This window comes from Arachis stenosperma, chromosome 3 (genome assembly GCF_014773155.1).
Source record: "Arachis stenosperma cultivar V10309 chromosome 3, arast.V10309.gnm1.PFL2, whole genome shotgun sequence".
Classification (NCBI taxonomy): domain Eukaryota; kingdom Viridiplantae; phylum Streptophyta; class Magnoliopsida; order Fabales; family Fabaceae; genus Arachis; species Arachis stenosperma.
Window position 1 is genome coordinate 68,136,112 of NC_080379.1, and position 26,560 is coordinate 68,162,671.

A 26,560-nucleotide genomic window follows, 5' to 3' on the forward strand; every position below is an offset into this window, starting at 1 on the left:
AGGCACTAAGTTTGGTGTGGCCAATCTTGAAGTAATGGCAACAGTGTGTTCTACAACACTTAGCCACAAACTAAGTTTGGTGTCTTTACTTACATTAATAATGCTAGAAAAAATAGATTAGGGAATCAATTCATAAATTTTAATTTTTGCTTAGTCAATTTTGCATAGGAATATCATCATAAGTTGTTAGCTAGTAATGTCACTTTAAGAATCTCAAGCTTTTGGAATTTTGTTGCAAGAAAGAAAGAAAGAAGTGATGGGGAATCTTGGAGGGAGAGGTCACGGATACACAAGGAAGAGAAAGTCACATGAGTCTTGAACTTTGTGCATGGGGAAAAACAACTCAACATGCATTGGGCACAAGGAAGCATGCTCCCCATGCTATGACCGAACCCTTAGAGCCATGCATAGCACCACGGAAATCACTAGAATCATGCATCCCCGCCAAAGTTCACTTTAAATACTTCAACCATATTCATCAAACCTCACTTTTCCTCACTCATCCTTCTACCCCCCATAACCCCATCTCATCACCCGAAGTTACATATTTCCATATTCTCACCTCCAACTCATTCCATGTTTCCCATATTCTTACCTTAGGCCTAATCTTCACCCAACAAAACTCATGAAGCACTACATCCCCTCACATAACCGAAACACTCCACCTCCCCTCACCATCATTTTCTAGCTTGCCTAAGTCACGTTGTTGTCATATATCTCTCCCATTCACAACCATTTTCCTTGTGCTTGAGGACAAGCATTCATCTAAGTTTGGTGTGGAAGATTCAACCCTTGCAAGTGAATTTCAATGGCCTCATCATCAAGGGATAGGAGAGGAGATGAAGGACAAGACACCTTTGATCAAAGAAGATTCAAATCCAAACACAACGAGCGTATCTTCAGCTGGATGTCAAGCAAAGATGTTGTTCCAGAGTTACCATTCAAGCTAAGAAAAGATGAATACCCTGAAATACAAAAAATAATCAGAAAAAGGGGATGGGAGCTTATCTGTGACCAACCTCAAGAAGTGAGCATGCTTCTCATCCATGAGTTCTACACTAATGTGATAAGAGAATATGATGATGAAGAACCATACATGAGTTATGTAAGAGGTGTGACTGTTGATTTTAGCCCGGACACCATCAACAGGGTGCTAAAGGTCAAGGCAAAACAGTTCAAACGAGCTAACTATGAAGAAAGGGTTGAAAATGACCCAAGATATATGGATGTGGTAAGTGACTTATGCAGAGTAGGCACGGATTGGGTGTTGGATTCACATGGACAACCACTCAAACTTCGGAGAGGTGATCTCATACCTCAAGCAAAAGGATGGCATGACATAGTGAGGAGATCATTGATGTCTACTTCAAATAATTCTGAGGTAACGGTGAATAGAGCAATAATGATCCATTGTATAATGAAAGGAGGGAAAATCAATGTTGGAGACATTATAGCCAAGAACATCATTGACATAGCTCAAAAAGTCAAACAGGACAGCTGGCTAGGATATCCCAGTACTATTCTGCGCCTATGTGAAGAAGCTGGAGTGCCTCTGGAAGAATTTGGAGAAACTGATGTGGTCTCTGTTGGAAAACCTCTTACTCGAGAAAGGTTGGAATTCATCACCACAACCCAATTGGAAAGGCAACCTTTAGCAAGAAGGAAGAAAAGGAAAGAAGCAAGACAAGAGGAGGAGCCTCAAGAAAGGGAAGAACCTCATACCTTGAACATGAATCAACTCCAAGCCGCTTTGGAAGGAATCTCTGGGCAATATTCACAAATTCAAAGAAGCCAAGAGGAACAAGCTCAGCAACAAAGGGACCTTTGGCAGTTGATGGACCAACAAAGAGGGGTTCAAGTTCAATGGATGAACCAACAAAATGAATACCAAGCACACATGATGGAATTACAACAAGAACAATATGCCAAGATGCATGAAGCCATCAACAATTCAACAGTTGAATATGGAAAAGCCATGGAGAAAGTAATACAAGAACAAGCTCAACTAAGGAAAGAGCAAGCTCAGCAAAGGGAGCTTCTCCATAGGTTGGATGCTAGACATGATACATTTCACAAAGATTTCAATGAAAGCAGAATGTTCAGGAAAGCCAGGCATAAGGACAGACTTGACTATGATATATGCACCCAAGAAAAGCTCAGTTACCTCTGTTCCACACCCCCATTACTCAACCCACAAATTAAAACCTTTAATGAAGCTCGCAAGATATTTGAAGAGCAGGAACTTGCAAGGGTGAGATTTAATCAACAGAGGCTAAAGGAGACAATGATAAGCTCAGGAATTTGGCAAAGAGAAGAGGGGGATTCAACAACAACAAAACAACAAGGAGAGCTAAGAAGGAAAAAGAAAGAAGATCCAAAGGGGGATTCAACAACAAAACAACAAGGAGAGTTAAGGAAGAAAAAGAAAGAAGATCCAAAGGGCAAAGGAAAGCAAGGAGAATCAAGCAAAGAAAAAGGGACATGAAGACTAAAGGTGGTGAAGTTCCTTTGTTTTTCTTTATGCTTTAATAAATAAAGAAGATGTATGTCTGAAATATGGTATACCTTCTAGGATGCATTTTCTTTTTGAAGCATTATCTTTTATGTTGCCCATTCCATGCATCACCACTCACAGAGTTGGAATGGTTGTTTGTCTTAAGTACTTTTACTTGTCAATGGAATAAAAGATGTAGTTTGAGCAAGAACAGAGAGAATTCTAGCTTAAAAAGAATCATGTTGTCCCATGAGAAAAGTGCTAGCATACATGCATTTATTGTGAAAGAATCAAGGTTCAATGAACTCAAAAGAATGCTTGCTTATACAAGACTAGTTCGGTTAAGGATCACAAAGACTTTATCAGTAATAGCACAAATAACCTTGACAATAAAGAAAACAGAAGACAAAGAATGAAAGGCTAGGCATCAATGACAAAGTTTGGATATGTGTCTGTGGTGATTGATGTTAGGAGACATACTTGGGCTAGTAAATCCGAGGGGTGCTTCATCACCCGATAACTTGAGTTAACTAACTCGGGATTATCGATTGAAAACTCACAATCAAGAGTAGCTCTATAACAGAACATTTAGCAACCCAAAGAGGTGCTGGACACCACTATCCAAACAAAAAAAATTTCACTGTTATATGCCTGTGATTGAATGTGTTAAGGAGAGAGGCTTGAGTTAGTAAATCTTTAAGAGTGTCTCAACACTTAACAACTTGAACCAACTGGTTTGGGATTGTTGATTGAAAGCTTATGCTAAAGAGCCGCCTTAAGACAAGATTTCGAGCTCAATTAAAGAAAAAAAAAAGAAAAAAAAAAGAAGCAAAAAAAAAATGGTTCAAGGATCATATGCTACTGTATAGAAAAAGAAGTTTAGTGAAGTTAACCAATTTAGTATTGAAGCAAGCATTTTAATTGAAAAATTGAATAGCCATGTTCATTTGCAATAAATCAAGGACCACACAAATGAGGATGACATGCTCAATGAAAAATTACTCTCTGGAAGAACATTCAAGTCTTACATCTTAGATTCTTGTGACAAAGTTTCTATATTTTGCTTGAGGACAAGCAACACTTTAAGTTTGGTGTTGTGATGCAATTGCATATTTGTTATATTAGCTAGTTAGTTTAGTTGGTTTTAGCTTAATTTCACTCATTTTCTCTAAATAAACAAGTCCTTTTATGAGTTTTATCTTCATGCATGAGAATACCAAGGAACATGTTGATTCTAGCCAAATTCATGCAAATGATTTAAGGAATACATACATGAATGAGTATGAATGAATCTCATGAAATGTATTGCATGAATTGGTAAGACTTTGAAGCTATTTCCTTTGTTGATGATAGGTGATGAAACAAGAAAGCATGGAAGCAAGAATGATGCAAGCCGGGCAAGAAGAAGAGAAGTTGGCGTTGCCAACTTGGAGAAAGGCTGCGTTGTTGGAGGCAACGCCAGGCAGCCTTGGAAGAGAAGTTGGCGTTGCCAACTTGGAGAAAGGATGCGTTGTTGAAGGCAACGCCAGGCAGCCCTGGAGAAGCAAATGTTGGCGTTGCTAACTTGAAGAAAATGGTGCGTGTTTGAAGGCAACGCCCAGGCAAGCAAAGAGCTGAGCCAAGAGGAGCTCGAGGGCGTTGCCAACGCCAAGAACCATAGGCGTTATTCAAGGCAACGCCAAGCAACTTTGGCACCATAGGAAACAACCTCGAGCACGTTGCCAACGCCACTATCATTGGCGTGTTCCTTGGCAACGCCAGAAATGGTTGCTTGGCTAGGCACCAAGTCTTGGGTGCCAACCAAGTTGCCAACGCCAGGAAGCCTTGCCAACCACGTTGCCAACGCCAGGAAGCCTTGCCAATCAAGTTGCCAACGCCAGGAAGCCTTGCCAACCACGTTGCCAACGCCAGGAAGCCTTGCCAATCAAGTTGCCAACGCCAGGAAGCCTTGCCAATCAAGTTGCCAACGCCAAGTTATGTAGGCGTGTTCAATGGCAACGTGGGAAGCAATGTTTAGAGCCTTGAAGAAGCATCGAGCACGTTGCCAACTCAAGAAAACATTGGCGTGTTTGGCAACAACGCCAGGAAGCTTTGGATGGTGAAGAATGGAGGTAGCACGTTGCCTACTTGGAATATAGGGGCGTTATCCACAACAACTCCAACAAGGCAGCCTGACCTTACCTTCTTCAATGGAAGATATCCTGAGCTACAGAGATCCAAATTGAATGCTTCCAGTTGCGTTGAAAAGCTAACATTCAGAGCTTTCCAACCATATATAATAGTCTATGGTGGAGCACAAAATTGAAGCCAAACCAGAGTCATCTTTAGACCCTAAAAACAAGAACATGAAGTTGAAATTCAAGAAGGCTAGAGATGAGCCCTGGAGGGGGGGCACGAGCACGTTGCCAACGTGCTAGCAAGGGTGCGTTTTTTGCAACAACGCCAGCCTCATTTCCCTGCTGTGGGAGGCTAGGCACGGGCACGTTGCCAACTTGCTAGAATGGGTGCGTTTTTGGCAACAACTTGGCAGCTTGACCTTACCTTCTTTGAGGAAGCATAACTTGAGCTAGGAAAGTCCAATTGAGGTGATTCCAGTGGCATTAGAAAATAGACATCAAGAGCTTTCCAATGATGTATAATAGTCCATATTGAAACAGAAGGTTGACACTCAAATTCTGGGCTACATTTAGCATGAAAGTAGAGCCAAGAAGAGGAAAAGCAAGTTGTTAACAACAACTTGGGCTAGCAACGCCCAAGTCTGAAAGTTCACTCCCAGGAAATTGTGATGCACGTTGCCAACGTGCATTAAGGCCAGCGTTATTGACAAAAACGCCAAACCATTGGGCCAGAAGCATGATGAATGAACTCTTCCTTTCCAAGTCTAGCAACACTTCTTCCAATTGAGCCAAGAATTCAACAAAGAGGAAGCCCATATCTCCAACCCAATTCAAGATCTTTGAAAGAGCTTTGGGACTAGTATAAATAGAGATTGAGTTTGTACTTTGAGGGGACTTTGACACTTAGAATTTTAGACTCTCAGCACTTTATTTTGAGAACTCTTTTAGCACTTCCGGGAGGATACCCGAAGAGCAAATTTTTGGTTCTTCTTGGAACTTCTCTTCTTCATCTCTTGAGCTTTAAGCATTTCATTATTCTTCTTCATCTTTCTTTGCATTTAGTTTAATCTTGGTTTATGGCAATGTTGTTGAAATTGGAGCTATGACTCACTAAACCCCACTTCATTAGGGGGAAGAGCTCTGCTTGTTGGAATGCATTGGTGAAACTCATCTTTTCCTCCTCAATTCTAGTGGTTGATCTAAAGAGGGAACTCTTGTTCTTCAAAGATTCAACCACCATCGAGAGAGGGGTTAATCTATATGAATTATGTGGTGAATTTGAGGAAGGAGCACATAATTCAGTTTAGAGTTCATCCTTTCATGATTTCTTTAATCAATACACCTTGGTTAGTATGTGAGATGTAACTCTCCTTGGTTGAGATTATGGGAGTTGTGTGGCTGGATTAGATTTGAGCTTCATCTCTTCTCATGAACAATTAGATCACGAGAGTGGCAATTGGTTATGTTGAGAGAAATTGAATCACCAAGAGATTGGGATTCAATTACCCACTTGCCATGGATCTATACCCATGATTGAGAAGGATTTGACTAACATCAATTCATGAAAACTTGCATCTCTGATCCCTAATGATCCTCTCTATCATAATTCTCATTTCTTTTGCTCTTAGTGTTTGAATACCATTGCCCAATTCCCTTCTACACTCTTGCAATTTATTATTCTTGTCATTTACATTCTGTTTCTTTATTTCTTGCTATTTACTCTTTTACTCTTTAGAATTCAGCACTCTATTTTCCTGCAATTTACTTTTGATGTCATTTAAGTTTCTTGCAATTTAAGTTTCCGTTATTTACTTTCACTTCATTTCTCTCTTCTAGTTCTTTACATTCTTTGCCATTTAAATTCTTGCAATTATGTTCAAAAATCAAAATGCTCATGAAATCAAAACTATATTTGCTTGACTAAATCTACCATTTAACTAAAGTTGCTTAATCTACCAATCTCCGTGGGATCGACCTCACTCTTTGTGAGTTTTATTACTTGATACGACCCGGTATACTTGCCGGTTATACGTGAAATCTAATTTTTACGTATCAGAACCATACCCAGAACCACCACCTCAATATACACCATCTCCATATCCTTATCAAGAGGAACCACTTCCGTGTTATGAACCTTCTCTCCCAACAGATGAACCCTCCTATCCACCCTAAACCTCCATGGAAAGCAAACTTACCTCTATCACTAGTCTTGCCTCTACTCTTCAAGCACTTATATCCCGCTTGGGCCAACCCTCTACACCCAATATTCAACCTTCAAGCTCCACTGCACTTCCATCTCAACCACATAATGATCCACCCATCCAATCACCACCATCCATGGAAGAGCACTGGTGGACGAAATTGTGATCACATCAATATAGCATTAATGTATTTATTGTAGAATTGTGGAACTTAGGATTTTTTGGTACGAGTGGGCACAATTCCGTTCAACTAACCAGCAAGTGTACTGGGTCGTCCAAGTAATACCTTACGTGAGTAAGGGTCGAATCCACAGAGATTATTGGTTTGAAGCAATCAATGTTATTTTATTAATCTTAGTTAGGATGTCAACAAGGATTATTTGGATTAAAAGTGAAATTACTAGATTTCATTATAAAAATAAAAGAGGGAACAATGTTACTTTGAATTGCAGTACTGGGGAATATGTTGGAGTTTTGGAGATGCTTTGTCCTTTGAATTTCTACTTTCCTTGAGATCCTCTTCTCACACGCAAGGTCTATCCATGGCAAGCTCTATGTAGGGTGTCACCGTTGTCAATGGCTACTTCCCATCCTCGCAGTGAAAGCTATGCACGCACTCTGTCACAGTACGGCCAATCACCGGTTGGTTCCCGCTCCTACTGGAATAGAATCCCTCTTTTGCGCTGTCACTAACGCCCAGCAGGTTAAAGTCTGAAGCACGTCACAGTCATTCAATCCCGGAATCCTACTCGGAATACCACAGACAAGGTTTAGACTTTCCGGATTCTCATGAATGCCGCCATCAATCCGGCTTATACCACGAAGATTCTGATTAGGGAAGCTAAGAGACATTCATTCAATCTAATGTAGAACGGAGGTGGTTGTCAGGCACACGTTCATGGATTGAGGAAGGTGATGAGTGTCACGGATCATCACCTTCTCCACAGTTAGGCGCGAATAAACATCTTAGATAAGAACAAGCGTGTTTGAATGGAAAACAAAGGAATTGTATTAAATCATCGAGACGCTGCAGAGCTCCTCACCCCAACAATGGAGTTTAGAGACTCATGCCGTCACAAAGTATGTAATTCAGATCTGAAAATAGCATGAGGTACAAGATATGTCTGTAAAAGTTGTTTAAATAGTAAACTAGTAACCTAGGTTTACAGAAAGTGGATAAACTAAGATAATTGGTGCAGAAATCCACTTCTGGGGCCCACTTGGTGTGTGCTGGGGCTGAGACTAATGCTTTCACGTGTGGAGGCCTTTCTTGGCGTCAAACTCCAGGTTTTGACGTGTTTTGGGCGTTCAACTCCGGATCATGACGTTTTTCTGGCGTTTAACTCCAGACAGCAGCATGTACTTGGCGTTCAACGCCAAGTTACGTCGTCTATCCTTGCGCAAAGTATGGACTATTATATATTGCTGGAAAGCCTGGATGTCTACTTTCCAACGCCGTTGAGAGCGCGCCAATTGGACTCCTGTAGCTCCAGAAAATCCATTTCGAGTGCAGGGAGGTCAGGATCCAACAGCATCAGCAGTCCTTTTTCAGCCTAAGTCAGATTTTTGCTCAGCTCCTCAATTTCAGCCAGAAAATACTGAAATCACAGAAAAACACACAAACTCATAGTAAAGTCCAGAAATATGATTTTGCCTAAAAAAATATTATTTTACTACTAAACTAACTGAAACATGCTAAAATCTACATGAAAATTACCCCCAAAAAGCGTACAAAATATCCGCTCATCACAACACCAAACTTAAACTGTGCTTGTCCTCAAGCAACTAGAGAATAAAAATAGGTTCTAACAGAAATTAAGAAGTAATATATATTTTAGAGTTTTAAATGAAGCTCAGATTTTATTAGATGAGCGGGGCTTGTAGCTTTTTGTCTGAACAGTTTTGGCATCTCCCTGTATCTTTAGAATTTCAGAATAATTGGCATCCTTAGGAACTCAGAATTCAGATAGTATTATTGACTCTCTAGTATAGTATGTTGATTCTTGAACACAGCTACTTATGAGTCTTGGCCGTGGCCCTAAGCACTTTGTCTTCCAGTATTACCACCGGATACATAAATGCCACAGACACATAACTGGGTGAACCTTTTCAGATTGTGACTCAGCTTTGCTAGAGTCCCAGTCAGTGGTGTCCAGAGCTCTTAAGCACACTCTTTTGCTTTGGATCACGACTTAACCACTCAGTCTCAAGCTTTTCACTTGGACTTCATGACACAAGCACATGGTTAGGGACAGCTTGATTTAGCCGCTTAGGCTGGATTTAATTTCCTTAGGCCCTCCTATCCATTGATGCTCAAAGCCTTGGATCCTTTTTACCCTTGCCTTTTGGTTTTAAGGGCTATTGGCTTTTTCTACTGCTCCTTCTCTTTTTTTTTTTTTTTTTTTTTTTTTTTTCGCAAGCTTCTTTTTCACTGCTTTTCTTGCTTCAAGAATCAATTTCATGATTTTTCAGATCATCCATAATATTTTTCGTGTTCCTCATCCTTTCAGGAGCCAATATTCATCAAATTCAAAGTACAATTTATGCACTGTTCAAGCATTCATTCAGAGAACAACAAGTATTGCCACCACATATAATTAATTATAGTCTTTATTACTAAGAACTCATAAATATAGATTACTTCTTTATTCTTAAAAAAATTCTACTACTTTATTTATGCCTGATGATGATGAGAAAAATAAATTACAGCTTAATTGGAAATAAAATCAAAATAGACATACTAATTACTACTACTACTATAACTTCTAAGGTAAAATCCTATAATAATACTATCACAGAGTTAAAGCTGGAATTAGAACTAACAACCTGTTGTTTTGGGAAGTGGATGTTCCTTTAGTCTGTGGGATGCCTTCAAGAATTAATTTCTGATGCTTCAGCTCCCTTAAGTTCACATCCTTGCTCTTCCTGTTCTCTTAGGTGCCATGATCTTAATGAGTTTTAGCTCAGTGATCATGGCAAATCACACCAAAACTTAGAGGTTTGCTTGTCCTCAAGCAAAAGAAAGGAAAGGAGAGGAGAAGAAGGAAAGGCATTTTACATAAAGATAAGATGAGTTAAAAGATATGAGAAGAAATTAAAAATATTTGAAAAAGAATTGGATTAGAAAAAGATACAATTTTAAAAAAAGAAAAGATATGAATCAAAATTTAAAAGATAGAATTGAATTTTAATTTTGAAAAGGATTTTTAAAAGGAGTTAAAGATGTGTTGGAAACAAATTTGAAAAGATGATGGATTGAATTGGAAAGCCATTTATTCTTTTGGGTTAAGATAAATCTAAAAAAATTTGCAATCATTGGATTTTAGAAATTAGGATAAACTTTTTGGAATGAAAGTGATAATTTAAAATATGTTTATGCAAGAAATCATGAATTGAAACATAAAAAGAAAATTGCAAAGAAAAACGAAATTGTACCTCCTCCCACCATCCTGGCGTTAAACGCCCACATGGGCATGGTTTGGGCGTTTAACGCCCACATGTTGCTTCTCCTGCGTTCAACGCCCATGTGGCGTTGAACGCCAGGAGGTCCTTCTTTACTGGGCGTTTTTCTAAACGCCAGAATGCTTAAACAGATTCTTTCTGGCGTTAAACGCCCAGAAGGCTTTAACGCCCAGAAGGCTACCCTACTGGCGTTGAACGCCCAGTGGGTGCTTCTTTTGGGTGTTTAACGCCCAAAGTATTTCTTACTGGCTTTTCATGCCATGAGCTTCCAATTTCCTGTAACTCTGTGACTTCAACCAATTGCTATTTCACCTTTTGAAGATACTTGGACTCAAACCTGTAAAGAAAATCAATACGAATAAAATTAAATTTTGTGATTGGCTGGGTTGCCTCCCAGCAAGCGCTTCTTTAATGTCTTTAGCTGGACTGAGTTTTAATCAAGTCTCAGTTTTGAGCATTCTTGCTCAAAATTGCCTTCAAGATAATGTTTGACTCTTTGTCCATTAACAATGAACTTTTTGTTAGAGTCCTTATCCTGAAGCTCTATGTATCCATATGGTGACACGTTTGTAATGACATATGGACCTCTCCACCGGGATTTTAATTCCCCAGGGAATAATTTGAGCCTAGAATTGAATAGCGGAACTTTTGCCCCGGATCAAAGACTCTGGATGACAATTTCTTATCATGCCATCTTTTCGCTTTCTCTTTGTAAATCTTTGCATTTTCGAAAGCATTGAGTCTAATTTCCTCTAGCTCTGATTCGAGACTCTCAGCCATATTGACCTCTCTTACCAGAGAGTCAATTATATCAACATTCATGCAGTCATTTGGGGTGTCTGGATGTTGCATGGCTTTAACAACATTCAGCTTGAACTCTTCCTCATTGACTCTCAAGGTTACTTCCCCTTTTGGATATCAATGAGGGTTCGGCCAGTTGCTAGGAAAGGTCTTCCTAGAATGAGAGTTGCATTCTTGTGCTCCTCCATTTCCAGCACCACAAAGTCAGTAGAAAGGCAAATGGCCCAACCTTGACTATCATGTCCTCAATCACGCCTGATGGGTATTTAATGGAGCCATCAGCAAGTTGAAGACATATCCTGGTTGGTCTGATTTCTTCAGTTAAACCAAGCTTTCTAATAGTAGATGCAGGCATTAGGTTGATACTTGCTCCAAGATCACATAAAGCTTGCTTGGTGCAAGTGCCCTCTAATGTGCATGGTATCATAAAGCTCCCAGGATCTTTAAGCTTCTCAGGTAAGCTTTTCAGAATGACTGCACTGCATTCTTCAGTGAGGTAAACTTTTTCAGTTTCCCTCCAATCCTTCTTATGACTTAAGATTTCTTTCATGAACTTAGCATAAGAGGGTATTTGCTCAAGTGCTTCTGCAAACGGAATCTTTATTTCAAGAGTCCTGAGATAGTCTGCAAAGCGGGCAAATTGCTTATCCTGTTCCGCTTGACGGAGTTTTTGAGGATAAGGCATTTTGGCTTTGTATTCCTCAACCTTAGTTGCTGCAGGTTTATTACCTACAGAAGTGGGTTGGGAAGCCTTTTTAGAAGGATTGTTATCAGCACTTGTATGTGACTGATCACCCACTGGCGTTTGAATACCAGGGGTGGAAGCTGGGGTGGCGTTAAACGCCACTCCTTGCTTGTTATTGGCGTTTGAACGCCAGCTTTGTCCCTTTCTGGGCTCGGACTGTCTTCAGGAGGATTTTGGGTATCCACTTGTTCATTTCTTGGTTTCCTGCTTCTTTGAAGTGAGGTATTTAATATTTTCTCACTTCTTAATTGAACTGCTTGACATTCTTCTGTTATTTGTCTTGACAGTTGTTTTTCTGTCTGCTTTAATTGTACTTCCATGTTCCTGTTAGCCATTCTTGTTTCCTGTAATATTTTCTTGAATTCGGCTAGCTGTTGAGTTAGAAAGTCCAATTGCTGATTGAATTCATTAGCCTGATCCACTGGACTGAGTTCTGCAGTTACTGTTTTAGCTTCTTCTTTCATGACAGATTCATTGCTTAAGTACAGATGTTGATTTCTGGCAACTGTATCAATAAGCTCTTGAGCCTCTTCAATTGTTTTTCTCATATGTATAGATCCACCAGCTGAGTGGTCTAGAGAAATCTGAGCTTTTTCTGTAAAGCCCATAGTAGAAGATGTCTAATTGTACCCATTCCGAAAACATTTCAGAGGGGCATTTTCTTAGCAACTCTCTGTATCTCTCCCATGCATCATAAAGAGATTCATTATCTCCTTGTTTGAAGCCTTGGATGCTTAGCCTTAGCTGTGTCATCCTTTTTGGAGGGAAATAGTGATTCAGGAATTTTTCTGACAGCTGTTTCCATGTTTTTATGCTGTTCTTAGGCTGGTTATTTAACCACCTCTTAGCTTGATCTTTTACAGCAAATGGAAACAGTAATAGTCTGTAGACATCCTGATCTATTTCCTTATCATGTACTGTATCAGCAATTTGCAGAAATTGTGCCAGAAACTCTGTAGGTTCTTCATGTGGAAGACCAGAGTACTGGCAGTTTTGCTGCACCATGATAATGAGCTGAGGATTCAGCTCAAAGCTACTAACTCCAATGGAGGGTATACAGATACTACTTCCATATGAAGCAGTAGTGGGGTTAGCATATGACCCCAGGGTCCTCTTGTCTTGTCCATTCATACTTACTTTAGAATTGGAATACAAGAGATAATTTATATGTTGATTTAGAAGAATGGAATAAGTAAAAACAAAATATATAGAAAGAAATTAAAAATATAAATTTTTTTTTTTTTTGAAAATATTTTGTGAAAATATATATTTTTTTTCGAATTAAAAATAAAATAAACGAAATAAATAAAAGAAATTAGAAATATTTTGAAATTGAAATTTGAAATTTTTTTTTTATGAAAGATTTTCGAAAAAAAAAATAGTTCAAAATTAGTTAGAAAAAAAAAATAAAAATTTTTGAATTTTGAATTTTATGATGAAAGAGAAAAACACACAAAAGACACAAGACTTAAAATTTTTAGATCTAATGCTCCTTATTTTCGAAAATTTTTGGAGGGAAAACACCAAGGAACACCAAACTTAAAAATTTTAAGATCAAGACACAAGAAAAACTCAAGAACACCTTGAAGATTCACAAGAACACCAAGAACACAAGAAAGAACACCAAACTTAAAATTTTTAGAAAACCAAGACAAATTTTCGAAAATTATATTAAAATTAACAAGAAAACACCAAACTTAGAGTTTGGCACAGATTAAACCAAGAAAAATTATTTTTGAAAAAGATTTTCAAAAAAAACTGGTGCCCAATTGCCAAGAACATAAGCCAACACTATAACCAACTGAATTAAAATGTAATGTATTTTAAAGATGTATTATTTTATGGATAAACTAAATTTTTGAAAACTAATGTTTTGAAAAAGCACAAGAAAAACAAGAAAAGACACAGAACAAGAAAAACTCAAGATCAAACAAGAAAAATAAGCAAGAACAACTTGAAGATCAATGAAGAACAAAGAACACAAGTCGAAAATTTTAAAAGAAAGTATGAGATATGCAATTGACACCAACTTAGAACAAGACACTAAACTCACGAAGATTTAACAATTAATTAAGAAAAATAATATTTTTGAAAAGGAATTTTTTTTTTGAAAATAAACTATCCTATCAAGATTTAATGACTCTATAACAATAAAAAATAAAAATAAAAATAAATTATTCCTAATCTAAGAATAAAATAAGCCTTCAATTGTCCAAACTCAATAATCCCCGGCAACGGCGCCAAAAACTTGGTGGACGAAATTGTGATCACATCAATATAGCATTAATGTATTTATTGTAGAATTGTGGAACTTAGGATTTTTTGGTACGAGTGGGCACAATTCCGTTCAACTAACCAGCAAGTGTACTGGGTCGTCCAAGTAATACCTTACGTGAGTAAGGGTCGAATCCACAGAGATTATTGGTTTGAAGCAATCAATGTTATTTTATTAATCTTAGTTAGGATGTCAACAAGGATTATTTGGATTAAAAGTGAAATTACTAGATTTCATTATAAAAATAAAAGAGGGAACAATGTTACTTTGAATTGCAGTACTGGGGAATATGTTGGAGTTTGGAGATGCTTTGTCCTTTGAATTTCTACTTTTCCTTGAGATCCTCTTCTCACACGCAAGGTCTATCCATGGCAAGCTCTATGTAGGGTGTCACCGTTGTCAATGGCTACTTCCCATCCTCGCAGTGAAAGCTATGCACGCACTCTGTCACAGTACGGCCAATCACCGGTTGGTTCCCGCTCCTACTGGAATAGAATCCCTCTTTTGCGTCTGTCACTAACGCCCAGCAGGTTAAAGTCTGAAGCACGTCACAGTCATTCAATCCCGGAATCCTACTCGGAATACCACAGACAAGGTTTAGACTTTCCGGATTCTCATGAATGCCGCCATCAATCCGGCTTATACCACGAAGATTCTGATTAGGGAAGCTAAGAGACATTCATTCAATCTAATGTAGAACGGAGGTGGTTGTCAGGCACACGTTCATGGATTGAGGAAGGTGATGAGTGTCACGGATCATCACTTCTCCACAGTTAGGCGCGAATAAACATCTTAGATAAGAACAAGCGTGTTTGAATGGAAACAAAGGAATTGTATTAAATCATCGAGACGCTGCAGAGCTCCTCACCCCCAACAATGGAGTTTAGAGACTCATGCCGTCACAAAGTATGTAATTCAGATCTGAAAATAGCATGAGGTACAAGATATGTCTGTAAAAGTTGTTTAAATAGTAAACTAGTAACCTAGGTTTACAGAAAGTGGATAAACTAAGATAATTGGTGCAGAAATCCACTTCTGGGGCCCACTTGGTGTGTGCTGGGGCTGAGACTAATGCTTTCCACGTGTGGAGGCCTTTCTTGGCGTCAAACTCCAGGTTTTGACGTGTTTTGGGCGTTCAACTCCGGATCATGACGTTTTTCTGGCGTTTAACTCCAGACAGCAGCATGTACTTGGCGTTCAACGCCAAGTTACGTCGTCTATCCTTGCGCAAAGTATGGACTATTATATATTGCTGGAAAGCCCTGGATGTCTACTTTCCAACGCCGTTGAGAGCGCGCCAATTCGACTCCTGTAGCTCCAGAAAATCCATTTCGAGTGCAGGGAGGTCAGGATCCAACAGCATCAGCAGTCCTTTTTCAGCCTAAGTCAGATTTTTGCTCAGCTCCCTCAATTTCAGCCAGAAAATACCTGAAATCACAGAAAAACACACAAACTCATAGTAAAGTCCAGAAATATGATTTTTGCCTAAAAACTAATATTATTTCACTAAAAACTAACTGAAACATGCTAAAATCTACATGAAATTACCCCCAAAAAGCGTACAAAATATCCGCTCATCAAGCACCAACATCCATCAATCCAAGAGCAACATGATCCCACCGATACTATTGACATGGAACGAGAGAGAATGGATCATCTTCGTGAATCCATACTTCATAAGGAGCTAGATGAGGCACTAAACGTGAAGGTAGTAGACACCCTTGAAGTTGACAGCGCGGTTGAAGAACTAGTGAAAGAAGACAACAAGGAGAATTTTGTGCTTAAAGGTGAAGAAATAGTTGAAAAGAAAATCATCGAGGACGAATACGATTGCATACTTAAATACCTGGATCAAGAAAGAAATCGATTACCTTTCCGACGTTTGGACATTCAAAGAACCCCCATGTTTTCATGTGGGAAATCTACTGAAGAATGTAGCAGGAAGGAGAAATTGGGCACTCCGGTGGATAGTGAGCAGCACGATTTAATATTGGAACAAGTGGAGGAAGCCGGAATTATTGAAGAAGAATATGAGGCAATGGTTGAAGACTTAGGAGATGCTGAACCTCCATGGGAAAGTCAAGTTATAGAGCATCCTTCAAAGACGTTTGAAGCTGATGTTGAGGAGGGTGTACAACCTCCAAAGCATATCATAGTTGAAGACTTTGAAGGAGACAATCAAGAGATGGATTCAATCATTGATGAATTCTTATCTACATTTGAATCCTCTTCCATTGGACTTGATATGGAGTTTAAAAAAGATGAAACACAACATCCCATGCCCTTGGTGAATAATGAAGAAGAGATTAAATTCGAAGAAATTCACCAAAAGGAAAAGGTTGATATTGAAGATTACAAAGAGGTGGAAGATGTCGAAGAAGAGCACAAGGGAGTGGAGCTTGCACGTTCATTAGAAACACCTCCCCCTAAGTTGCCATCATCCTTCACAACATTCAAGTGGGTAAAATTTATATCCCTTAGCTTTCTAATTCCACTTGAATATGGGCTACTGGAGACGGATGGTCAACTTAGAGCTCTCTGTGGCATTAAGAGTAAGAAGAAGATGGTCAGTGATAAGATTTATCCTGCAAGGTTTAACATGGTTGTGTGCTCAACATTTAAACACAAAGGTTGGTGTAGAGCTCAACTGAATGGGTCTAGGAAGTTGTCTGGCTGCTTCAGTGAGAATTCAGACTGTTTGCCGCCCGGCTGGAACAATATTGCCCAACAAGAAGACGGGTGCAAAAGCAAGATTTGGGACCCCGGAATTCAATCTGGAAATCAACACTCTTGGGGCCTTGTCACTTGCTTTAACTTACTTGAAGGCTTTCTGCGCCTAGTTTGGGACCCCGAAGGCTACTGGAACTCCAAACACTGGTGGAGATTCCTGGATCAGTACAAGCACAAGCCACCATAACAAGGATCTCACTAGAATGTCCAACTTAAGGACTTTAACTAAAAGTGCTAGGTGGGAGACAACCCACCATGGTATGTGATGAGCGGATAATTTATATGCTTTTTGGCATTGTTTTTAGGTAGTTTTTAGTAAGTTCAAGCTACTTTTAGGGATGTTTTCATTAGTTTTTATGTTAAATTCACATTTCTAGACTTTACTATGAGTTTGTGTATTTTTCTGTGATTTCAGGTAATTTCTGGCTGAAATTGAAAGACTTGAGCAAAACTCTGATAGGAGGCTGACAAAGGACTGCTGATGCTGTTGGAATCTGACCTCCCTGCACTCGAAATGAATTTTCTGGAGCTACAGAACTCCAAATGGCGCGCTCTCAATGGCGTTGGAAAGTAGACATCCAGAGATTTCCAGCAATATATAATAGTTTATACTTTATTCGAGAATTGACTTCGTAAAATGGCGCTCAACGCCAGTTCCATGCTGCTGTCTAGAGTAAAACGCCAGAAACACGTCACGACCCAGAGTTGAACGCCCAAAACACGTTACAACTTGGCGTTCAACTCCAAAAGAAGCCTCAGCTCGTGGATAGATCAAGCTCAGCCCAAACATACACCAAGTGGGCCCCGAAAGTGGATTTATGCGTCAATTACTTACTCTTGTAAACCCTAGTAGCTAGTTTAGTATAAATAGAACTTTTTACTAGTGTATTAGTCGTCTTTTGACCACGTTACATCTTTGGTCTCAGTTTTGTTTTATTGTTCATCTTAGGAGGCTATTGATCACGTTTTGGGGGCTGGCCATTCGGCCATGCCTGAACCTTTCACTTATGTATTTTCAACGGTGGAGTTTCTACACACCATAGATTAAGGGTGTGGAGCTCTGCTGTACCTCAAGTTTCAATACAATTACTACTATTTTCTATTCAATTATCTTTATTCCTATTCTATGATATTCGTTGCGCTTCAACTTGATGAATGTGATGATCCGTGACACTCATCATCATTCTCACCTATGAACGCGCGTGACTGACAACCACTTCCGTTCTACCTTAGGCCGGGCGCGTATCTCTTGGATTCCTTAATCAGAATCTTCGTGGTATAAGCTAGAATTGATAGCGGCATTCATGAGAATCCGGAAAGTCTAAACCTTGTCTGTGGTATTCCGAGTAGGATTATGGGATTGAATGACTGTGACGAGCTTCAAACTCGCGATTGCTGTGTGTGATGACAAACACAAAAGAATCAAGGGATTCTATTCCAACATGATCGAGAACCGACAGATGATTAGCCTTGCCGTGACAGAGCGTTTGGACCTTTTTCACTGAGAGGATGGGATGTAGCCATTGACAACGGTGATGCCCTACATACAGCTTGCCATGGAAAGGAGTAAGAAGAATTGGATGAATGTAATAAGAAAGTAGAGATCCGGAAGGAACACAGCATCTCCATGCACCTATATGAAATTCCCACCATTGGATTACATGAGTAACTCTATCTTTATTTTACTTTCTGTTTATTTTTATTAATCAAATTTAATCCAATAATCTCTTAAATTAGTTATTCAACCTAACCGGGATGTACAAGATGACCATAGCTTGCTTCATACCAACAATCTCTGTGGGATCGACCCTTACTCACGTAAGGTATTACTTGGACGACCCAGTACACTTGCTGGTTAGTTGAACGGAGTTGTGTCCACACATAGCAAAGAGCCATTAAATAAATCTCATGCAAATACAAAGAGAACGAATCACAATTTCGTCCACCAAGTTTTTGGCACCATTGCCGGGGATTGTTGAGTTTGAACAACTGACGGTTCATCTTGTTGCTCAGATTAGGTAATTTTCTTTTCAAAAACTTTTCAAAAATCTTTTTCAAAATTTTTCTTTTCTTTTTCGTTTTTTCCAAAAATATTTTCGAAAAAATTAATAAAAATCCAAAAGAAATCATAAAGTCATAAAAATAAAAAATATTTTATGTTTCTTGTTTGAGTCTTGAGTCAACTTTTAAGTTTGGTGTCAATTGCATGCTTTAAAAATTTTTTCTTGCATTTTTCAAAAATTCATGCATTCATAGTGTTCTTCATGATCTTCAAGTTGTTCTTGGTAAGTCTTCTTGTTTGATCTTGATGTTTCTTGTTTTGTGTTGTTTGTTGTTTTTCATATGCATTTTTCGTTTGTTAGAGTCCATGCATTAAAAATTTCTAAGTTTGGTGTCTTGCATGTTTTCTTTACATCAAAAAATTTTTCAAAAATATGTTCTTGATGTTCATCATGATCTTCAAAGTGTTCTTGGTGTTCATCTTGACATTCATAGTGTTCTTGCATGCATCATGTGTTTTGATCCAAAATTTTCATGTTTTGGGTCATAATTGTGTTTTTCTCTCTCATAATTAAAAATTCAAAAATAAAAAATATATCTTTTCCTTTTTTCTCTCCAAATTTTCGAAATTTTGGGTTGACTTGGTAAAAAATTTTTAAAATTAGTTGTTTCTTACAAGTCAAGTCAAAATTTCAATTTTAAAAATCTTATCTTTTTAAATTCTTTTTCAAATTATTTTCAAAATCTTTTTATTATCTTTATATCAAATTTTTGAAATTACACTAACAATTAATATGATTGATTCAAAAATTTGAAGTTTGTTACTTTCTTGTTAAGAAAGGTTCAATGTTTAAAATTCTAGAATCATATCTTTTAGTTTCTTGTTAGTTAAGTAATTAATTTTAATTTTAAAAATTAAATCTTTTTCAAAATATCTTTTTCTTAAAAATCTTATCTTTTTATCTTATCTATTTATCTTGTCTTTTTATCTTATCTTTTTCAAAATTTTATTTCAAAATATCTTATCTAACTTATCTTCTTATCTTCTCAAATTTGATTTTAATATCTTTTTCAACTGACTATTTGACTTTTTGTTTGTTTCTTATCTTTTTCAAAACCACCTAACCACTTTTCTCTCTCTAATTTTCGAAAATATCTCATCTCTTTTTCAAAAATTCTTTTTGTTTTAAATTTTAATTTTAATTATATCTTATCTTTATTTTTTAAAATTACTAACTCCTTTTCAAAAATTAATTTTCGAATTCTCCCTCTCTTCTCTTCATCTCTTATCACCTCCCCTATCCTTACTCTTTATACAGACTATTCATCCCTCTCCTTCCATTATCCCCTTTCTTCTTCTACTAACATAAAGAAATCTCTATACTGTGACATAGAGGATTCCTCTTCTTTTCTTGTTTTCTTCTCTTTCATATGAGCAGGAACAAGGAAAAAGGCACTCTTGTTGAAATTGATCCAGAACCTGAAAGGACTCTGAAGAGGAAACTAAGAGAAGCTAAATTACAACAATCCAGAAACAACTATTCAGAAATTTTCGAACAAGAGAAGGAGATGGCAGCCGAAAATAATAATAATGCAAGGAGGATGCTTGGTGACTTTACTAAACCCACGTCCAAGTTTGATGGAAGAAGCATCTCTATTCCTACCATTGGATCAAACAACTTTGAGCTGAAACCTCAGCTAGTTGCTTTAATGCAACAAAACTGCAAGTTTCATGGACTTCCATCTGAAGATCCTTATCAGTTTTTAACTGAGTTCTTGCAGATTTGTGAGACTGTAAAGACGAATGGAGTAGATCCTGAAGTCTACAGGCTCATGCTTTTCCCTTTTTCTGTAAGAGACAGAGCTAGAACATGGTTGGACTCACAACCTAAAGATAGCCTGGACTCCTGGGAAAAACTGGTCACGGCCTTCTTGGATAAATTCTTTCCTCCTCAAAAGCTGAGCAAGCTTAGAGTGGATATTCAAACCTTCAAACAAAAAGATGGTGAATCCCTCTATGAAGCTTGGGAAAGATACAAGTAGCTGACCAAAAGGTGTCCATCTGACATGTTTTCAGAATGGACCATATTAGATATATTCTATTATAGTCTATCTGAATTTTTGAAAATGTCATTGGACCATTCTGCAGGTGGATCCATTCACCTAAAGAAAACACCTGCAGAAGCTCAAGAACTTATTGACATGGTTGCAAACAACCAGTTCATGTACATCTCTGAGAGGAATTCCGTCAATAATGGAACACCTCAGAGGAAGGGAGTTCTTGAAATTGATGCTCTGAATGCCATATAGGCTCAGAACAAAGTGTTGACTCAGCAAGTCAACATGATCTCTCAAAGTCTGAATGGATGGCAAAATGCATCCAACAGTACTAAAGAGGCAGCTTCTGAAGAAGCTTATGATCCTGAAAACCCTGCAATGGCAGAGGTTAATTATATGGGTGAACCTTATGGAAACACCTATAATTCATCATGGAGAAATCATCCAAATTTCTCATGGAAGGATCAACAAAAGCCTTAACAAGGCTTTAATAATGGTGGAAGAAACAGGCTTAGCAATAACAAGCCTTTTCCATCATCTTCTCAGCAACAGACAGAGAATTCTGAGCAGAGCCCCTCTAATTTAGCAAATTTAGTCTTTGATCTGTCAAAGGCCACTTTAAGTTTCATGAGTGAAACAAGGTTATCCATTAGAAATCTGGAGGCACAAGTGGGCCAGTTGAGTAAGAAAGTCATTGAAACACCTCCCAGTATTCTCCCAAGCAATACAGAAGAGAATCCAAAAGGAGAGTGCAAGGCCATTGATGTGATCAATATGGCCGAATGCACAAGGGAGGGGAAGGACGAAAATCCTAGTGAGAAAGACCTCCTGGGACGTCTCTCAAGCAAGAAGGAGTTCCCTATTGAGGATCCAAAGGAATCTGAGGCTCATATAGAGACCATAAAGATTCCATTAAATCTCCTTCTGCCATTCATGAGCTCTGAAGACTATTCTTCCTCTGAAGAGGATGAAGATGTGACTGGAGAGCAATTTGCTCAATATTTAGGAGCTATCATGAAGCTGAATGCCAAGTTGTTTGGTAATGAGACTTGGGAAAGTGAACCTCCCTTGCTCATTAGTGAACTAGATACCTGGATTCAGCAAATTTTACCTCAAAAGAGACAAGATCCTGGCAAGTTCTTAATACCTTGTACCATAGGCACCATGACCTTTGAAAAAGCTCTATGTGATCTGGGGTCAGGGATAAATCCTATGCCACTCTCTGTAATGGAGAAGCTGGGGATCATTGAGGTACAACCTGCCTTGTTCTCATTACAATTGGCAGACAAGTCATTAAGACAAGCTTATGGATTAGTAGAGGACGTGTTAGTAAAGGTTGAAGGCCTTTACATCCCTGCTGATTTCATAATCTTAGACACTAGGAAGGAAGAGGATGAGTGCATCATCCTTGGAAGACCTTTCCTAGCCACAGCAGGAGCTGTGATAGATGTTAACAGAGGTGAATTAGTCCTTCAATTGAATGGGGACTACCTTGTGTTTAAGGCACATGGCCATCCCTCTGTGACAAAAGAGAGTAAGCATGAAGAGCTTCTCTCAGTACAGAGTCAAACAGAGCCCCCACAGTCAAACTCTAAGTTTAGTGTTGGGAGGCCACAACCAAACACTAAGTTTGGTGTTAAGACCCCATATCCAAACTCTAAGTTTGGTGTTGGGAGTTTTACAACATTGACCTGATCACCTTTGTGGCTCCATGAGAGCCCACTGTCAAGCTAATGACATTAAAAGAGCGCTTGTTGGGAGGCAACCCAATTTTTATTTATCTAATTTTTATTTTTATTTTATTGTTATTTTGTGTTTTATTAGGTACATGATCATGTGGAGTCACGAAAAAAATACAAAAATTAAAAACAGAATCAAAAACAGTAGAAGAAAAATCACACCCTGGAGGGAGGACATACTGGCGTTCAACGCCAGTAAGGAGCATCTGGCTGGCGTTCAACGCCAGAACAAAGCATGAATCTGGCGCTGAACGCCAGAAACAAGCAACATCCTGGCGTTTGAATGCCAGGAATGTGCCTTGAGGAAAGCTGGCGCTGAACGCCAGTAACAAGCATGGAACTGGCGTTCAACGCCAGAAACATGCTACACATGGGCGTTGAACGCCCAGAGTGTGCATCATCTCGGCGTTTAAACGCCATAATGGTATGCAAAGGCATTTTACATGCCTAATTGGTGCAGGGATGTAAATCCTTGACACCTCAGGATTTGTGGACCCCACAGGATCATCTCAGGATCTGTGGACCCCACAGGATCCCCACCTACCTCCACTCATCTTCTTAACATTCTTTCCAATAAACACTCTCTCCCGATTAAAACCCTTCACCACTCACATCCATCCATCTCTTCCCCACCCAAACCCACCCTACATAGCCGAATACACACCTCTCTCCCTCTCCTCCATATCTTCTTCTTCTATTCTTTCTTCTTTTGCTCGAGGGCGAGCAACATTCTAAGTTTGGTGTGGTAAAAGCATAGCTTTTTTTGCTTTTCTTGCTTTTCCATAACCATTAATGGCACCTAAGGCCAGAGAAACCTCAAAAAAAAAAAAGAGAGAGAGAGAAAAGAAAGAGAAGACAAAAGAGAAGACAAAAGCTTCCACATTTGAGTCATGGGAGATGTAGATATCCATCTCAAGGGTCCATAACTCAGTGGAAGAGCATTTGACTGCACATCAAGAGAGCATGAGAAATTCTCTCATCAAGAAATTCCTGAGATACCACAGGGGATACATGTTCCTCCACATAATTATTGGAAGTAACTAAGGGTAGGAACACCAAAATCACTAGGGATCATGCAACAGAAGCAAGGAAGAGACATAAAGGAGCTCAAAAAAGCACCATTGGACCTTCAAAAGGCGCCAACCTCACTAAGGTGGACTCATTCCTTGTTCTTATTTCTCTGTTTTTCAATTTTTATGCTTCATGTCTATTTATGTTTCGTATCTCTACTTCATGATCATTAGTAGTTAGTAACTATGTCTTAAAGTTATGAATAATTCCATGAATCCTTCACCTCTCTTAAATGAAAAATGTTTCTAATTCAAAAGAACAAGAAGTACATGAATTTCGAATTCATCCTTGAATTTAGTTTAATTATATTGATGTGGTGACAATACTCTTTGTTCTCTAAATGAATGCTTGAACAGTGCATAATTTTGATCTTGTTGTTTATGAATGTTAAAACTGTTGGCTCTTGAAAGAATGATGAACAAAGAGTAATGTTATTGATGATCTGAAAAATCATAAAATTGATTCTTGAAGCAAGAAAAAGCAGTGAATGCTTGCGAAAAAAAAAGAGAAAAAAATGGCGAAAAAAAAAGAGAGAAAGAAAAAGAAAAAGCAAAGCAGAAAAAGCCAATAGCCCTTAAAACCAAAAGGCAAGGGTAAAAAGGATCCAAGGCTTTAAGCATTAATGGATAGGAGGGCCCAAGGAAATAAAATCCAGGCCTAAGCAGCTAAACCAAGCTGTCCCTAACCATGTGCTTGTGTCATGCAGGTCCAAGTGAAAAGCTTGAGACTGAGTGGTTAAAGTTGTGATCCAAAGCAAAAAGAGTGTGCTTAAGAGCTCTGGACACCACTAACTAGGGGACTTAGCAAAGCTAAGTCACAATCTGAAAAGGTTCACCCAGTTATGTGTCTGTGACATTTATGTATCCGGTGGTAATACTGGAAAACAAAATGCTTAGGGCCACGGCCAAGACTCATAAAAGTAGCTGTGTTCAAGAATCAACAAACTTAACTAGGAGAATCAATAACACTATCTGAAATTCTAAGTTCCTAGAGATGCCAATCATTCTAAACTTCAAAGGAAAAAGTGAGATGCCGAAACCGTTCAGAAGTAAAAAGCTACAAGTCCCACTCATCTAATTAGAACTAATATTCATTGATATTCTAAATTTATAGTATATTCTCTTCTTTTTATCCTATTTTATTTTCAGTTGCTTGGGGACAAGCAACAATTTAAGTTTGGTGTTGTGATGAGCGGATAATTTATACGCTTTTTGGCATTGTTTTTAGGTAGTTTTTAGTAAGTTCAAGCTACTTTTAGGGATGTTTTCATTATTTTTTATGTTAAATTCACATTTCTGGACTTTACTATGAGTTTGTGTGTTTTTCTGTGATTTCAGGTAATTTCTGGCTGAAATTGAGGGACTTAAGCAAAACTCTGATAGGAGGCTGACAAAGGACTCCTAATGCTGTTGGAATATGGAGCTACAGAACTCCAAATGGCGAGCTTTCAACGGCGTTGGAAAGTAGACATTCAGAGCTTTCCAGCAATATATAATAGTTTATACTTTATTTGGGAATTGACGACGTAAACTGGCGCTCAACGCCAGTTCCATGCTGCTGTTTGGAGTAAAACGCCAGAAACACGTCACGACCCGGAGTTGAACACCCAAAACACGTTACAACTTGGCGTTCAACTCCAAAAGAAGCCTCAGCTCATGGATAGATCAAGCTCAGCCCAAACATACACCAAGTGGGCCCCGGAAGTGGATTTATGCATCAATTACTTACTCCTGTAAACCCTAGTAGCTAGTTTAGTATAAATAGAACTTTTTACTAGTGTATTAGTCGTCTTTTGACCATGTTACATCTTTGGTCTCAGTTTTGTTTTATTCTTCATCTTAGGAGGCTATTGATCACGTTTTGGGGGCTGGCTATTCGGCCATGCCTGAACCTTTCACTTATGTATTTTCAACGGTGGAGTTTCTACACACCATAGATTAAGGGTGTGGAGCTCTGCTGTACCTCAAGTTTCAATAAAATTACTACTATTTTCTATTCAATTCTCTTTATTCCTATTCTAAGATATTCGTTGCACTTCAACTTGATGAATGTGATGATCCGTGACACTCATCATCATTCTCACCTATGAACGCTCGTGACTGACAACTACTTCCGTTCTACCTTAGGCCGGGCGCGTATCTCTTGGATTCCTTAATCAGAATCTTCGTGGTATAAGCTAGAATTGATGGCGGCATTCATGAGAATCCAGAAAGTCTAAACCTTGTCTGTGGTATTCCGAGTAGGATTCTGGGATTGAATGACTGTGACGAGCTTCAAACTCGCGATTACTGGGCGTGATGACAAACGCAAAAGAAACAAGGGATTCTATTCCAACATGATCAAGAACTGACAGATGATTAGCCGTGCCGTGATAGAGCATTTGGACCTTTTTCACTGAGAGGATGGGATGTAGCCATTGGCAACGGTGATGCCCTACATACAGCTTGCCATGGAAAGGAGTAAGAAGAATTAGTTGAATGTAATAAGAAAGTAGAGATCCGGAAGGAACACAGCATCTCCATGCACCTATCTGAAATTCCCACCATTGGATTACATGAGTAACTCTATCTTTATTTTACTTTCTATTTATTTTTATTAATCAAATTTAATCCAATAATCTCTTAAATTAGTTATTCAACCTAACCGGGATGTACAAGATGACCATAGCTTGCTTCATACCAACAATCTCTGTGGGATCGACCCTTACTCACGTAAGGTATTACTTGGACGACCCAGTACACTTGCTGGTTAGTTGAACAGAGTTGTGTCCACACATAGCAAAGAGCCATTAAATAAATCTCATGCAAATACAAAGAGAACGAATCACAATTTCGTCCACCAGTACGGTCGTTTCTTTTTCAGTTTT

At 38.6% G+C, this 26,560-nt stretch overlaps 1 non-coding gene across 1 annotated transcript; it reads right to left on the reverse strand.

Annotated features, from left to right (window-relative positions):
* Positions 1-20,791: 20,791 nt before the first annotated feature.
* LOC130972772 (small nucleolar RNA R71) lies at positions 20,792-20,895 on the reverse strand. Its single transcript, XR_009083935.1, has one exon. It is a non-coding gene; the product is annotated as a small nucleolar RNA R71 (small nucleolar RNA).
* Positions 20,896-26,560: the final 5,665 nt, after the last annotated feature.